Source organism: Lygodium microphyllum, chromosome 18 (genome assembly GCF_053477565.2).
Source record: "Lygodium microphyllum isolate KBCC chromosome 18, Lygodium_microphyllum_v1.1.10, whole genome shotgun sequence".
Lineage (NCBI taxonomy): Eukaryota > Viridiplantae > Streptophyta > Polypodiopsida > Schizaeales > Lygodiaceae > Lygodium > Lygodium microphyllum.
Genome location: NC_141152.1, coordinates 85,347,114 through 85,362,987, shown reverse-complemented (window position 1 = coordinate 85,362,987; position 15,874 = coordinate 85,347,114).

The following is a 15,874-nucleotide window of genomic DNA, read 5'->3' as shown; positions in this document are numbered from 1 at the left end:
GGTGAGCTCGCGAGGTATGTATACTTTATACTTATTTTTTTAGTTTACATATTACGTACATAGCATAGTAAACCCGCTTGAATTTATGGACAAAACTAATCATCGTTCTCAATTGCATGTTGGTAGATTTGTGAGTTTGAAGGAAATCGATCCAAATACATTGCAAGAGGCTCGAGTATCGTCCATTGAGGTGGTTTGTTTGGTGGGAGGAAACTTTTCCTCGCTCCATTTTGACTACTCAAGTACACTTACTCATACATTTGATTGATGAGATCGCAATTTGTGGGGTAGTTCATGCAAGGTGGATGTTTTATCTAGAGTGCTTTATGAAAACCCTAAAAGATTTTGTAAGGCAAAATGCACGGCCTGAGGGAAGCGTGGCTGAGGGTTGGTTAGTGCAATCATCCCTTGTACAAATCTTTGAATATCTTACTAAAGTGGACCCCTCTTTACTACGACTATGGAAAGATGATAAAGATTTGAGGATGACCTCTATAATACCTCAAGGAAAAGGAAGGAGCAAAGTGCTAATGAAAGAGGAACTTCGTAAGTTAAATGTATTTTGTGTGCTTGACAGCGAAGTAATGAGCAAATGGGTGACACTATATAAAGAAGCAAGGGCAAGAAGAGTAAGCGAAAGGCAAGCATTTCATGCTAGACATAGACGTAATGTCCCATATCCAGAACATTTAAGTGTGCTTGCACGTCATATTGATATAGATTGGCTACATGAAGAAATGGAGAAGATGCAAAAGGAGGAGGCGATGGATATATCGCAAGAGGAGTGGGAATACGCACGAGGTTGCTTATCAAAGGTGAGACATACTTATAATTAAATTATCTTTAGTTATATATGATATAATAATTTCACATGTTTCATCTTTAACTAAATCATTAATATGATCTCAACAATGTACTACTAGTGCACATTGTTCAATGCTATTTGGTATAAAGGCAAATATTTTTGAACTCAACGTATAGATGATAAGAGAAATACCCAGGATTGTGGTATCCTTGCAAACTTTCAGGATACCAATGGCACCATGGAAGGTTATTGTGGCTTGATCCAAGATATTTTGAAGCTTGACTTTAGGCGATTTTTTATATATGTACTAGATGTGAAAAGTGGTTTAAAGAAGTAGTAACAACGGGTGAGCATTGCACAATTAGACGTCGTCCAAGTGGTTTTGTAGTGATTGACTCTACAAAATTTCACCCAAGGCAAGAATGACACATTCATACTACCTCAACAATGCGAGCTGGTATATTAGAAGCTATTTATTTTCATATATATTACTTCTTGATACATTCTCAAAATACAATAAATATCTAAGTTGCTTACTTTTTGGTTTTTAAATGCAGGTTGTGTATCACCCAATGGTAAATAATAACCGATGGTGGCACATCATCCCCATATCTAATCGTTCAAAACCAATATATGGCAATGCTATCAACATCGAGATAGTTAATAACAATCTAACAATCAATGATGATGCACATGATGATGCCATGATCGATGATATACATGATGCAGTGCAAGATGATCCCCACAAGGATGTTCAAGGAAGCGCAGAAGAGGATAACAATATGATTGTAGATAATGATGAAGAAATTGAGCATAGCAATACATCTGACAGTGGGATAGACTTATTTGTTTCATTGCCTATTGGTAACATAAACCTAGAGGTAGATAGTCTATCAAGGGCCGATCTCATTGAAGATGAGATTGATCATTCATTGTAGCATATATAATTAGCTTTGAATGATTGGATGTATATTTGTAATACTCAGAAAAAAGTAAAGTTGGTAATATATTCAAAAAAATACTAGCTATTAAGATGTTTGGTCATATTTAGGGACTTTATGAAAAATGAAAAATATGTGTGTTTATTTTTGCATCTATAAGCGCGTTTAAAAACGCAAATATATAGATGTGTTTTATATACTAGCGCCAATAGATGCGCTGATAAATGTGTCCACTATTTTGCATGTACAATACACGTCTATAGGGCCCTTTTTTTGTAGTGTGCTAATATCATTTTTTATCTGTGCAGGTAACCTTTTTGGATACTTAGATCATCAGGATGAGTTGAGGGATAAGCAATGAGGAGTTGCAAGATATCTTTACGCGCATGTCTCTATTGCGGACCAAGAGCTGTCTTGGACATCGTCAGGTGCTGCTCTATTAGATCTACTTCGACGCGAACAGATGCTTCAGCTTCAAGCAAACGAGCTCAACGCTCTAGACTTGGGCCAGAGGGAGGGAGTGCTTCAGGGTCAGGGGGTGCTGTAGAGATACGAAGGCAGTGAGCCTGCAGTCGGCACGGGATACAGGTGCTACTCCTCGCTCTCATGGTGATTCTAAGGAGCGTGGCTCGGGTGGTTGCTATGGAGGCACGGACACGGTGTCTCCATCTCGTCGTTCTGTTAGAGTTGTATCACCTCCAGGATTTGTCACGCCTGTGGGGACGTCTACTCCAGTTACTCCGGCTTTTTCTCAGCCATCTAGCTGGTACCCCTATGGATCCTACACCGATAGATACTACCCCGATCAATACACCAGATGTGCAGGGGTCTCCTGGATATGCCCAAGAGCGTGGTTGCATATGGGAGAGAATCCATCTTACACATATCCGAGAGGGATATGCCTATCTTGTCGATGATAGGTTAGGAGCCATCATCATGAATGATAAGGGAAGGAGGGTGATGGCTTGCATAAGAGAGTTGTGTCAAAAAGTTTCTTGACATAACATCTTAGATCATTGAAAAAACATATCGGAGGGGAGCAAGGACTACATAGTAACATCCTTGCATGAGGAGTTTCCAGTTCCATCCACAGCAGATAGATTTTCTACGGGCTGGATGATGGACTGCATGCATGCATATATGTCACATAGACGATCGGACACACGCAAGACACTCAAGTGTATTGGGGCTACAAAGCCCAAGTGACTAGACGCGGACAACTGGCGCCAACTCAGGGAGAAGGCTATAGATTCTCCAGGACATTGGAGTTAGCAGCGCGAGGCGGCGAGGGCACGACTAGAGGCCGAAGTGGTCCATCATCTTAGGAGTGACGGCCACAAGACATATCTAAAGGACTTTATAAGTTTTTCTTTTGTTTTTCTTGCTTATTTTTTTGCAATATCCTTTGTACTGACAATCATATTTCTAACAATTAGTATTTTATTTTCTTTGCAGCACTCCATTACAAATCACAATCCGACCAGCCTTGAAACTCGATATGCAGAGAGGCACGGTCTCACTGCATCGATCGATCGATTGTATAGATGCGGTCGGCCCTGTAAGTCACTCATCTTTCTTGTCCGTAGTTAACATGTTTAATTAGAATGCATTATTGTATGGTGGATTGATGTGTAGTTGTTTCTTTTTTTGTAGAGTTCATTCAATGCTTCTTTGCGGCGGGATGAGCTTTTGAATAGCGAGGATATATAGCTCGCCCTTGGATCCCTGGAACTCATACACCCTTCTTTCTTGGTCACTTGATCTATGTAGACATTTGATGTGTAGTAGTGATATCTTGCCATGATTGTACCAGTCACTTTCATTATGCGATCATGTATTTATTTCATGTATCAATGTTATGATTTAAGTACAATTTTTTTTAATTTACATGAGCATTGTACACAGTGCAGAAACTATTTTGTATCCAAATAAAGCACACAGTGCTACTACCCTGCCATAATTTTTTTTTCCCTGTTACCGTCGCTATTAGCATCGCAAAATTACATGCATGCGTCATTATTGGCGTCGTTATTAGCGTTGCAACATTGATACCAACGCAAATAGCGACGCTGATACTGACACAAATAGTGATGCTCATAAGGACGCTAATACCGACTGTTCTATGGCATCACCAATAACAACGCTTTTTGCAATGACGGGGGCAAATTTCTTTATTTACATTTTCGTCGATTTTAACGTCGGTATAAGGCCTATATCTTGTAGTGCTAATTGGCCGCAAAGGGTGCATTCCTCCTTGGGATGAGATGTCACCTCCCTGGATAGAAAATTTGCCAGCCACACCCAATCTTTTTGTATATGATATTCAATTAGCTTGCAAGTACAATGCATGATTGATATTCACTTTTCTTACCGTTTGCTGAAAATCCAAGATGGCATGATCAATGATCTCATATTGAAACTCGCCAAAGCATCGTACGTGTTCTATAGATAATCAACGTTTTCGCAGCTTACATTGAGAGCAAGGATATGGGGCATGCCGATTAAGATATGCCTCACGATCTTGAACATCAGGACCTTCATCGTTTTCCATTTTGTCTACATTACGACAAACAATTTGTTTTTGTTATCATTCTTTTTTTCTTTCTTAAATTGTTTGACAAGGGATTTCTTCTCTTATAACTCAACAAAAATTAACGTATGTAAAGTCTCCACCCACCCACCCCCACAGATTAACTTATATATGTCGGAGTGTTTCTCGTCTTGTGGTGTTACACTGGACCTTACCAGACCTCGCCACCACTCTCTCTTTGTTTTTTATCCATTCATTATCTCCTCTCCTTCCATCTCTCTCTCTTTTTCTCTTTCTTTATTATGATGTATGTTTATTCCCTCTCTCTCGTTCCTTCTTCTTTTCTCTCTTCCTCCCGTCCCTCTCACATTTTCTTTAACAAAATATATATCTCTATCTCTTTTTCTCTTTCTTTATTATGATGTATGTTTATTCCCTCTCTCTCATTCCTTCTTCTTTTCTCTCTTCCTCCCGTCCCTCTCTCATTTTCTTTAACAAAATATATATCTCTTCTACTACTACCACTACTACTACCACTACTACTACTACTACTGCTGCTACTACTACTACTACTACTACTATAAACAAGAAAAGAAAAAAAAACTACCATTACTACCACTACAATAACAACAACAACAAATAAGAAAACTAGACAACAATAAACAAGAAAACAAAAAAAAAAACAAGAAAACCACTACTACTACTACAACCACGACTACGACGACTATGACTATGACCACGACTATGACTACAACCACGATCACGACCCTGACCATGACCACGACCACGACGACCATGACTACAACCATGACCACGACCACCACTACCACTACTTGTATAATAAACCAAAAAAAAAAAAAAACTACTACTACTACTGCCACCACCACCACCACCACCACCACCACTACCACTATAGTAAACAAGAAAAGAAGAAGAAGAAAAAAAAAACAACTACTACTACTACTACAATAAACAAGAAACGAAGAAAAAACTACCACTACTACTACTCCAACAACAACAAAAAACAAGAAAACTAAACAACAATAAACAAAAAAAGAAAAAAAAAACTACTACTACAACAAACAAGAAAACAACAACCTCTCCCTCCTCTCTCTCCCTCCCTCTCCCTCTCCCTCTCTTTCTCTCTTTCCCTAACATGTTTATTGTTTTCTCCCTCTCTCTCTCGTTCGTTCTTTCCTTTTCTCTCTTCCTCTCCCTCTCTCATTTCCTCTCCCTCCCCCTCTCTCTTTCCCTCTTATGTTTAATGTTTTTTCCTTTCTCTCCCTTTCTCATTTCCTCTCCCTCCCTCACCCTCACCCTCTCTTTCTCTCTTTCCCTTTTTTTTTTTTTCGCTTATCTCCTCTCCCTCTCTCATTTCATCTCCCTCCCTCACCCTCTCCCTCTCTTTCTCTCTTTCCCTATAATATTTAATTTTTTTCTCTCTTTTTCTCTCTCCTCTCCCTCTCTCATTTCCACTCCCTCCCTCACCCTCGCCCTCTCTTTCTCTCTTTCCCTATTATGTTTAATGTTTTTTCTCTCTCCTCTCCCTCCCTCTCCCTCTCCCTCTCTTTCTCTCTTTCCCTATTACGTTTAATGTTTTTTCCTTCCTCTCCCTCTCTCATTTCCTCTCCCTCCCTTTCTCTCTTTCCCTATTATCTTTAATGTTTCCCTCTCCCACCCTCTCCCTCTCCCTCCCCCTCTCCCTCTCTCATTTCGTCTCCCTCCCTCTCCTTCTCTTTCCCTATTATGTTTAATGTTTCCCTCTCTTCCTCTCCCTCCCTCTCCCTCTCTTTCTCTCTCATTTCCTCTCCCTCTCTCAATACACACAAATTTTAACAAAAACAAGTAAAAGAGAGAGAGAGAAAACGCAAAAGCAAAGCAAGAATGAACAATGCACTCACCGTAAAGACTCGAAGAAGGGTTTGGCGGCTCGGCTCCTCTTCGCCCTCCGTACACCTCCTCCTCTTATTCGCGAACGGCGGCGGCAGCGATGGTGAGAAGCCTTCATTCTCCCTCTTTCTCTCTTTCTCTCCCTCTCCCTCTCAAATGCAAGATGTTTGCTCTCCCTTTCGCTCTCTCTTTTGTGTATGCACATAAAATAACGCGCTCAGGTTTTGGTCCGCATTTTTTTCGTTTGAGTATCGTCGCTATTTGCATCGCTATTAGCGTCGCATTTGTGGCGCTAATAGCAACGCAAATAGCGACGCCGCTATTTTACGTCGGAAACCACCGTCACTATACCTCCAGATCCTTGTAGTGAACTTGCATGCATACAAATAGTAGTGATGAGTAATGTTCATAATCCAATTATGCTAAGGCATTGGCTACAAATGCAATGGCAGAAAATAGAAAAGAGAATATAGAGCAATAGAGATGAGATACACACACACACACACACACACTTGTATACACTTGGATACACACACATACTAATGAGCAATGTTCTTAATCCAATTATGCCAAGGTATTGGCTACAAATACAATGATGTAGTTGATGCATAAGATGACATACAAAATGGTAGATAATTCCCAAACTAAGCTCCTCATCTACTTACATCGAAACATTAACCAAATCACCAAGAAACTGATGCCAGGAGGCATATTCCACGGTGGATTCCGTGAGGTTTTACGGTGGATTCCGTAAACTTAGATGACCGGGGCTCATACACAAAGAGGATTCTTTGTGCGAGAAGTTGATGGGGACGCCTGTCCTTTTCGGGCGTTTCATTAATTTAGTGTGTACATGGGTGATTCCATAGCGGGTGATTCTGCAAAATGCAAATTAAATTAATAAACGTTTATGAGTTTAGAGTGCCCACTCGTAATAAATTAAGGTTAGGATTTATTTCTAACCATTTGATTTATTTATGTAGCTCAAGACTGCTAGGTATTCACTTTTGTCGGTTTAATTGTATTATTTTACTAACGATTGTGAATGCTTTAGTTGATGTGTAGAGATAGCAGCAGTGGCGAAGGAAAGCATTGGAGTTTAGCGGGTATTCGACATTTGGACTATATTTTGATAGGCGCCACGCCTATATTTTGTTATGTCTATTGAGACATTGATTATCGATTATTATTTTGTATGCGCTTATGCGCCCGGATATGTTATTTCTATTTGGACATTGAGATTGGGCGTGCCAGACTCTATGGGCACCGTCCATTAGCTTTATTTTTCTATTTTTGTAGAAAGCAAACTCAAAAGCTAAAAGCTTGTCATATTTTTGTAATTGGGCTATTATTGAGCATGAAGATTGGAAATATACATAAAATACATGCTTTGTGAAGCGCTCACACAAGGCATGGGGGAGATTGAACCCAATTTGTCTCTTGCCTCTTGTCGTGCATGCTTTTACATGGGTTTTTGTGCAAAAAGGTAGAGTACTTTGTTCTTGGGGACCTTCCGGGATTCACCACGTGAGCTACCTGCGTCCGATCTGCGCACCAGTGGTATCAGAGCGGAGCAGAGATCAAGAGCTTCCAATCGCTACCAATCTCGGGCGAAGGCGGAGCTCCAGGAACAAACGGGCTCTACAGTCAATCTCGTCGTGAACTGTCGATACAGGCAGACTTCTGGCGATCAAGAACCCCTGTTTCCACTGTCAGATCGCGAAGGACCAAGCTCTGTAGGCGAAGGACCACTCCCTCATCTCCATAAACAAGTCGTGGATAAAACAGTAAGAAGCCCATATCTTTTTCTTCAAAAATCTTAGTCTACAAGCTTAAAGGCTTAAGGAAGTAAAGAGGCTCCACAAAATTCATCAACGAAGTAATTGAGTGGGTCCGAAATTTGCGCGACGTCATCAAACACATACTCTTGTCCTCCACGATTTGCATCGTTTTCTGACGGCTCTTCATCTCCATAAAGCCTAAGTTATTAAGCTTATTAAGCTTAAGCTTAATTCCTTAAGCTAAGTCACACAATTCTCTGCAAGTTATACTGGGCAGACAAGTTCAGTAACTCCGGGTCTCGCACTTCTGAAGTCAAGTTCCGTAAGTCGACAGTAATCAAGTTCTGCAAATTCTGCAAGTCGGCCTAAGTCCAGCAAGTCAACAACTCTGCAAGTCTGCTAAGTCTGCAACTCTGCAAGTCAGACTAAATCAGAACTGACTAGTGCTTAAAACTCATAGAAGACTTGTTCGTATGCAAAAACTCTGAACTGGAAAGTTGTTCGCAGCAAGCTGTTCTACCTATCTACAAGTTCGTTGAAGTACTTTCAGCAAACGGAGACAGAAATATTGCAGAATTTCTGAAAATTGAAGAAGAAATACCCAAAAATACATAGCCTTGTAACCCCAAATTTGAGCTACGCTCATCCCGCTAACCTGATTTTGAGTGAGAAAGGTTTGTTGAGTTTTACAGGATGACTACCCCACATATGGATGATCCTATGGCTGAAGACGACCTACCCGAGCCTACCATGGAACAAAAGCTGGATCTTATCATGCTGCAATTGGAAGAAGAGCGAAGGGCTAGGCAAGCCTTGCAAGCGCAATTGACAAAGCTACAAAGAGTGTCCACCGATAAAGAAGAACCTCAATTTGAAGATTTGATTCGCCGTACCATCGACGCCACCCTTGAAGCACAAACCATTCGCAAGGAATCCAAGATAAGTAAACGAAGTTTCAAGTTTCGCACTTTCAATGGCATAAGAGAAGGAAAGACTGTTTTATCATTCATTAGCCAGTTTGATGACTATTTCCATGAGGAAACTTATCCCGAAAAAGATAAAATCAAGTGTGTTACTAATCATCTGATAGACAGAGCATCACTTTGGTGGAGTGTAGTCCGCAAGAGCATAGAATGTCCTGCTACATGGGAAGATTTTAAGAAGAAGTTCATGCAAAATTTCCTTCCACCGCAATTTCATGAGAAGGCTATCAAGCAATGGGATCTACTTCAACAGCGCGATCGTGAGCCTATTCCACAGTATACAGAGCGTTTTTGAAATGCACTCCTACAGCTACGCATGCTTGAAGACGTACCAGAGACGACACATAAGCAGAAGTATATGTCTGGACTTCTTGGACATTACTACGCTGAAGTAAACATGTTCAAGCCTGCTACCCTTGAAGACGCCATCTCCTTAGCTCACGACACTGAAGATAAGTTACGCGGAAGAGATCGACGACCACAGCCATTCCAAGCAAACGGTAATTTTGGATCTAAACAATTCAATTCCAATTTCAGAAGGTTTAATCCAGGTCGTTTCTCATCACCATCTTTCCGCAAGAATTGGCCTAAACCACCTGCATTACCATCCACTGTCAATTCAAATTCTAAGCCTATTCCACAAGCAAATCCAAATATACCCAAACTCCCAGCCATTGCAAATAATGTGACCAAAGCTAAGCCAATAGTATGCTACAAGTGTCACCAGCCAGGGCATCTCGCAACAAATTGTCATTCAAAGAAGCCATCAGCACATATCAACTATCTTGGAGCCATGGACGAAGAAGAGCATGAGGATATGCCAGATTTCACTGAAGATGAGGATGATCCTACTACTACTTCCGACACTTTACCAGGTATGCCTACTTCACATTCATTGTTGACTATGAAATGTATGGTGCATGGAAAAGAAAGAACTATATTGCATGATGACGGTAGTACCCATGACTTTATTTCAGCAAAATTGGTAAAGGAATTGAAATTGCATACTGTACCTACGCATTATCCCATAAAAGCTGCATTTTTAGGCACTAGGTACAATGGCACACAAGAAGTTCAAGATTTAGAAATTCAAATTGGTCCATATATTGAAAGAAGAAATTTCTTAGTTGTCCCATTACAGTCAAGCGACATTATTCTAGGAATGCCATGGAGACACCAACATAATCCCAATATAGATTATTCCACACACACAATGAATATTAATTTTCAAGGAAAATCTATTACATTATTTGGTATGCATGCATCTCATATTTTTCCACTGCTTTCGCATACTCAAGCAAAACGTGCACTACACAAGAATACTAAATCATATCTCATTTGGGTGAATGAATTGCATGCAAAGGAAAATCATATGCACCCTAGGTATAAGGAATTTCTCGCATATTTTAAGGACTGTTTTGCAGAAGACCTACCACCAAGTTTACCTCCATCACGTCCAGAAGACCATAAGATTGACCTAATACCTGGCACACAACCACCTTGCAAAGCCCCATATAGGCACAATCAAATAGAGCAAAAAGAAATCCAGAGTCAAGTTGAAGAATTACTAAATAGAGGCCTAATTCGACCTAGCAGTTCCCCATTCGGTGCACCTGTGCTCTTAGTCAAGAAAAAGAATAATACTTATCGGATGTGTATTGACTACCGAGCATTAAATAAGATCACTGTAAAGAATAGGTATCCTATACCTAGAGTTGATGACATTATGGATAAACTGCAAGGATCTTCTATATTTAGTAAAATTGACCTTAAGTCTGGATATCATCAGGTGAGGCTAGATAGATCCGACATATTTAAGACTGCATTCAGGACACAGTTTGGCCATTACGAATTCTTAGTCATGCCATTTGGATTAACTAATGCACCTGCCACTTTCAGTAGAATGATGAACCGTATTTTTCTAAAATATCAGTATTGTGTGATTGTTTTCTTTGATGATATTTTAGTGTTCAGTCAAAGTGAAAAAGAGCATTATGAGCATTTATCATTAGTTTTTCAGTTACTGAAAGAAAATCAATTGTTTGCAAATCCTGACAAGAGTAAATTCTTTAAGACAGAAATAGAATATCTAGGTCATATTGTATCAAAAGAAGGAATTAAAGTTGATCCTAAGAAAATTGATGCAATATTGCATTGGCCTGTTCCTAAAAATGTACATGAACTACGCTCATTCCTTGGTCTTGCTAGTTTCTATAGGAAGTTTGTACGTAATTTCTCATTACTTGCTTTACCATTGACCAAACTTCTTAAGAAAGGAATTGTTTATCAATGGACTGAAAATCAGCAGAAATCCTTTGACTTACTCAAACGTGCATTAACCAATGCCCCTGTTCTACAATTGCCGGACTTTAACAGACCATTCTTTTTAGTTGTGACCGATGCTAGCGGATCAGGAATAGGAGCCGTATTAATGCAAGACAACCATCCAATAGCATATTCTAGTTCTAAGCTAAAACCCTCTGAGCTTAAATATTCCACTTATGACAAAGAACTATTAGCAGTTGTACAAGCATTAAAACAATGGAAGCATTATTTAATGGGTTCAGAATTCATGATAAAGACCGACCAGCAAAGCATTAGACACCTACTTAGCCAACCCCAAATTTCTGACCGTCATATCAAATGGGCTTCATTCATTCAAAGTTTCCATCCTATCATTCAATACCAACCTGGAAAAGAAAATGTAGTTGCCGATGCATTAAGTAGAAGACCTGCAATTCATAACATTTCTATCATATCTTTTGATTCTTTGATTGCTATGAAAGACACATATCACCAGGATATTACTTTTCATTCTGATTGGCAAAAATTAGTTCAAAATAATTTCATTCCTATTGATTCATTGTCATATAATGATGGATTTATGTTTTTTGAAAAGAGACTGTGTGTTACTATTCCATTCCGATCTTTTGTTTTGAATGAAATTCATTGTCCCCCATATCAAGGTCATAGAGGTATCATTTCTACATTACGCATGTTAACTGAAGATTTTTATTGGCCGCATATGGATGCAGATGTATCTAATTTTGTTTCTGAATGTTTGATTTGTCAAAGAATAAAGAGACATCATGGTAAACAGTATGGATTATTAATGCCTTTGTCTATTCCATCTAAACCTTGGGAACATATATCTATGGATTTCATTACTGGTTTACCAAATACTAAATCTAACCATGACATGATTTGGACAATTGTAGATAGATTTAGTAAGCAAGCATATTTCATTGCATGTAAGAAAACTTTAACAGCATCACAAGCAGCACAGTTATTTTTGAAAACTATTTTTACTAACCATGGATTGCCAAAAGTGATTATTTCAGATAGAGATTCTAGATTTTGTAATAATTTTTGGATTACACTGTTTGCAAATCTAGGCACAAAGATTGATTTCTCATCTGCATTTCATCCAGAAACAAATGGACAAACAGAAGCCACAAATAGCACCATTCTAGATCTTTTACGTGCATACACTATCTCTAAACCTCAGACTTGGGATACTCATTTACATTTATTACAGTTTGCATATAACAATACACTGCACACATCTACAAAGAAAGCACCTTTTGAAGTTATCTATGGATATAGATTATCTACACCTGTTGCATCTTTGTCTAATAGAATTCAGAGTGCTGATGATATTGATGTTATGCATAACACTATTTTTGATGAGGTTAAGGATATGATTGCTAAAGCCCAACAATCATATACCAAACAAGCCAACAAGAAAAGACAAGCCATGAATTTCAAAGTTGATGATTATGTTTGGCTTAGAATAGAAAAGCGTAGACTGCAAAGTATAGATAGACATCCAGTTGTCAAATTAGCTCCTAGATTCTACGGACCATTTAGAATCATTCATAAGATTAATGATAATGCATTCAAGTTAGAATTGCCATCTCATTGGAAAATTCATAATACATTTCATATTAGTTTATTGAGACCATTTAGAGGCCAATTACCTATCCACCCTGTCTATGAAAATCCACCTTTACTAGAAGAAGAGACTGAAATACTTGAACCAGAAGCCATCATAGACACTGACTACATGACCACTAGAACTGGCCGAAGGTATTCTAGATATCTAGTGAAATTTAAGAACCATCCTGTAGAGGAAGCACAATGGATGCACGCTAGAGACTTAAATGCTTTCCCCACTCTGTTAGCTCCACATTGAGCTAATAGCAATTGAGGTCAATTGCTATCCCACCCCGGGGGTATGATGCCAGGAGGCATATTCCACGGTGGATTCCGTGAGGTTTTACGGTGGATTCCGTAAACTTAGATGACCGGGGCTCATACACAAAGAGGATTCTTTGTGCGAGAAGTTGATGGGGACGCCTGTCCTTTTCGGGCGTTTCATTAATTTAGTGTGTACATGGGTGATTCCATAGCGGGTGATTCCGCAAAATGCATATTAAATTAATAAACGTTTATGAGTTTAGAGTGCGCACTCGTAATAAATTAAGGTTAGGATTTATTTCTAACCATTTGATTTATTTATGTAGCTGAAGACTGCTAGGTATTCACTTTTGTCGGTTTAATTGTATTATTTTACTAACGATTGTGAATGCTTCAGTTGATGTGTAGAGATAGCAGCAGTGGCGAAGGAAAGCATTGGAGTTTAGCGGGTATTCGACATTTGGACTATATTTTGATAGGCGCCACGCCTATATTTTGTTATGTCTATTGAGACATTGATTATCGATTATTATTTTGTATGCGGTTATGCGCCCGGATATGTTATTTCTATTTGGACATTGAGATTGGGCGTGCCAGACTCTATGGGCACCGTCCATTAGCTTTATTTTCCTATTTTTGTAGAAAGCAAACTCAAAAGCTAAAAGCTTGTCATATTTTTGTAATTGGGCTATTATTGAGCATGAAGATTGGAAATATACATAAAATACATGCTTTGTGAAACGCTCACACAAGGCATGGGGGAGATTGAACCCAATTTGTCTCTTGCCTCTTGTCTTGCATGCTTTTACATGGGTTTTTGTGCAAAAAGGTAGAGTACTTTGTTCTTGGGGACCTTTCGGGATTCACCACGTGAGCTATCTGCGTCCGATCTGCGCACCAGAAACTATCTCTTCCTCTTTATTATGTCGATGATCTCATCGTGAAATTCACGTTTAGCAATATCAAGAACTTTCCCAAGTATGAATACCACCCTACTATTAAGAATCCACTCTTCAAGCACTTTCTTAAGATAGCATGACTACTTACTCCTTTTCTTTCCAACCTATTTTCCATCTTGCTTCATTTCTTATACTACAGCCTCCATTACATGTTGTGGAGGAGGCTACACTATAGCCTTTGGCTGCTCAGAACTTCTCCATGTCACCCTCTTTGATATCCCTGTAGTGTTTTCATCTCTCTTTCTCTTATCTTCTACAATAACATTTTTCTTATGAACCTTAGCTAAGTATGCATACATTGAATAAGAGTCCACCTGTGAGTCCCAACCAATCATTCCATAGATGTTTCTCCCTACATTAGTCAATTTATGCTTGGAAACTTTGCTCCTTTTAGCTGCATACATTGCGTAAGACCATATTTCAACTTTTGGGATATCAATGACAGGTACCTTCTTTATCTACAAACGAGACATAGTGGCCTACCTGCCATGGAAGCTCTCCTCCTACTTGTTGGACGAACTTCTATGTAGTTGAGGCGTCTTCTTTTGGTCGCTCTACTACATGCAACCCTACCTACTACAGTTGTGTGGCAAGAAGAAACTAGGAAGCTTGGAGTGTTTGCTCTCCTCCTCAACAACTTCACATAAAACCTTTATCTCATGTGCTCTTTCCTTTTTACCTTTGAATGTGGTCCCATCAAACCCTTAGGCCACTCCACTATCTTCTTGCCAACTCAGTGCTTGGCTAGGTGCTACCATGGCACTGGTTACCACTATACATATTCATTTTGCAAAAAAAGAAGGAAGGATTGAGAGTCAAAGCTTCCTACTCCCCATCTCGCACACACACATGTACATCTATAGTCAAAGTGGTTATTTAATATGTGTGTGTGTGTGTGTGTGTGTATATATATATATAGCACACACATACATATATAGTCCAAGTGGTTGATTGGTAGCGTGTCGCTGACCTCGCTCTCTCGAGGACTTTCGTTACGTGCGAGAATTCCTTCTGAATCATTTTCTGACTTGAATGTCGACGTATTCTAGAGTTATAGTACTAAGACAACATCTCGACCTATTCCGCCGTGAATGTCGACCTATTCTGAAGTTATACTGAGATAACATCTCGATCTATGCCGTATTAGATGTCAACGTATTCTAAGGTTATAATACGAAGACAAATGAACGGGATCTCGTTATACAGTCGAGAGTTGATCGCTTCTGCAGGATCGCACCAAGAAGGAACGATAATGTTGCTCTACAATCGGCAATAACGGGTGAGGATACAAGGACTTTACAGAGTCATCCTTGCACCCTTGGCTTTTATCTGATTCCTTTCCCGTGACTTTTTTGACAACAGGGCTATACATGCAGAAAATAAAGTTGGAGTATTTCGCCCCTTCAACGTCATCGCCTTGGAAGTTGGCTCGTGGTGGAGTCCGGACCATCTAGAAAGCCTCTCGATTACTTTGAGGGAGTACACTGCAAACCTTTCCTCTATGTAGTTATGAATATCCTTTTAAAACTGTCTTCTGTGTATGTAATCCATGGTCTACATATCCTTTCCTCTATGTATTTATGAATATCCTTTTAAAACTGTCTCCTGTGTATCATGTATGTAATCTATGTTCTACATACTGATTTAAACATCTCCCGAAAGTGTACCTTGTGTAGAGAGTCGCGACTCGCGAGTAACGAACATCCTTCAAAGTTCAAACTATTTACCCCTTCAAAGTCGTAGTGTTTGTTTGGTGTTGACGTTGATGGTGTTTCACTTTCTTAA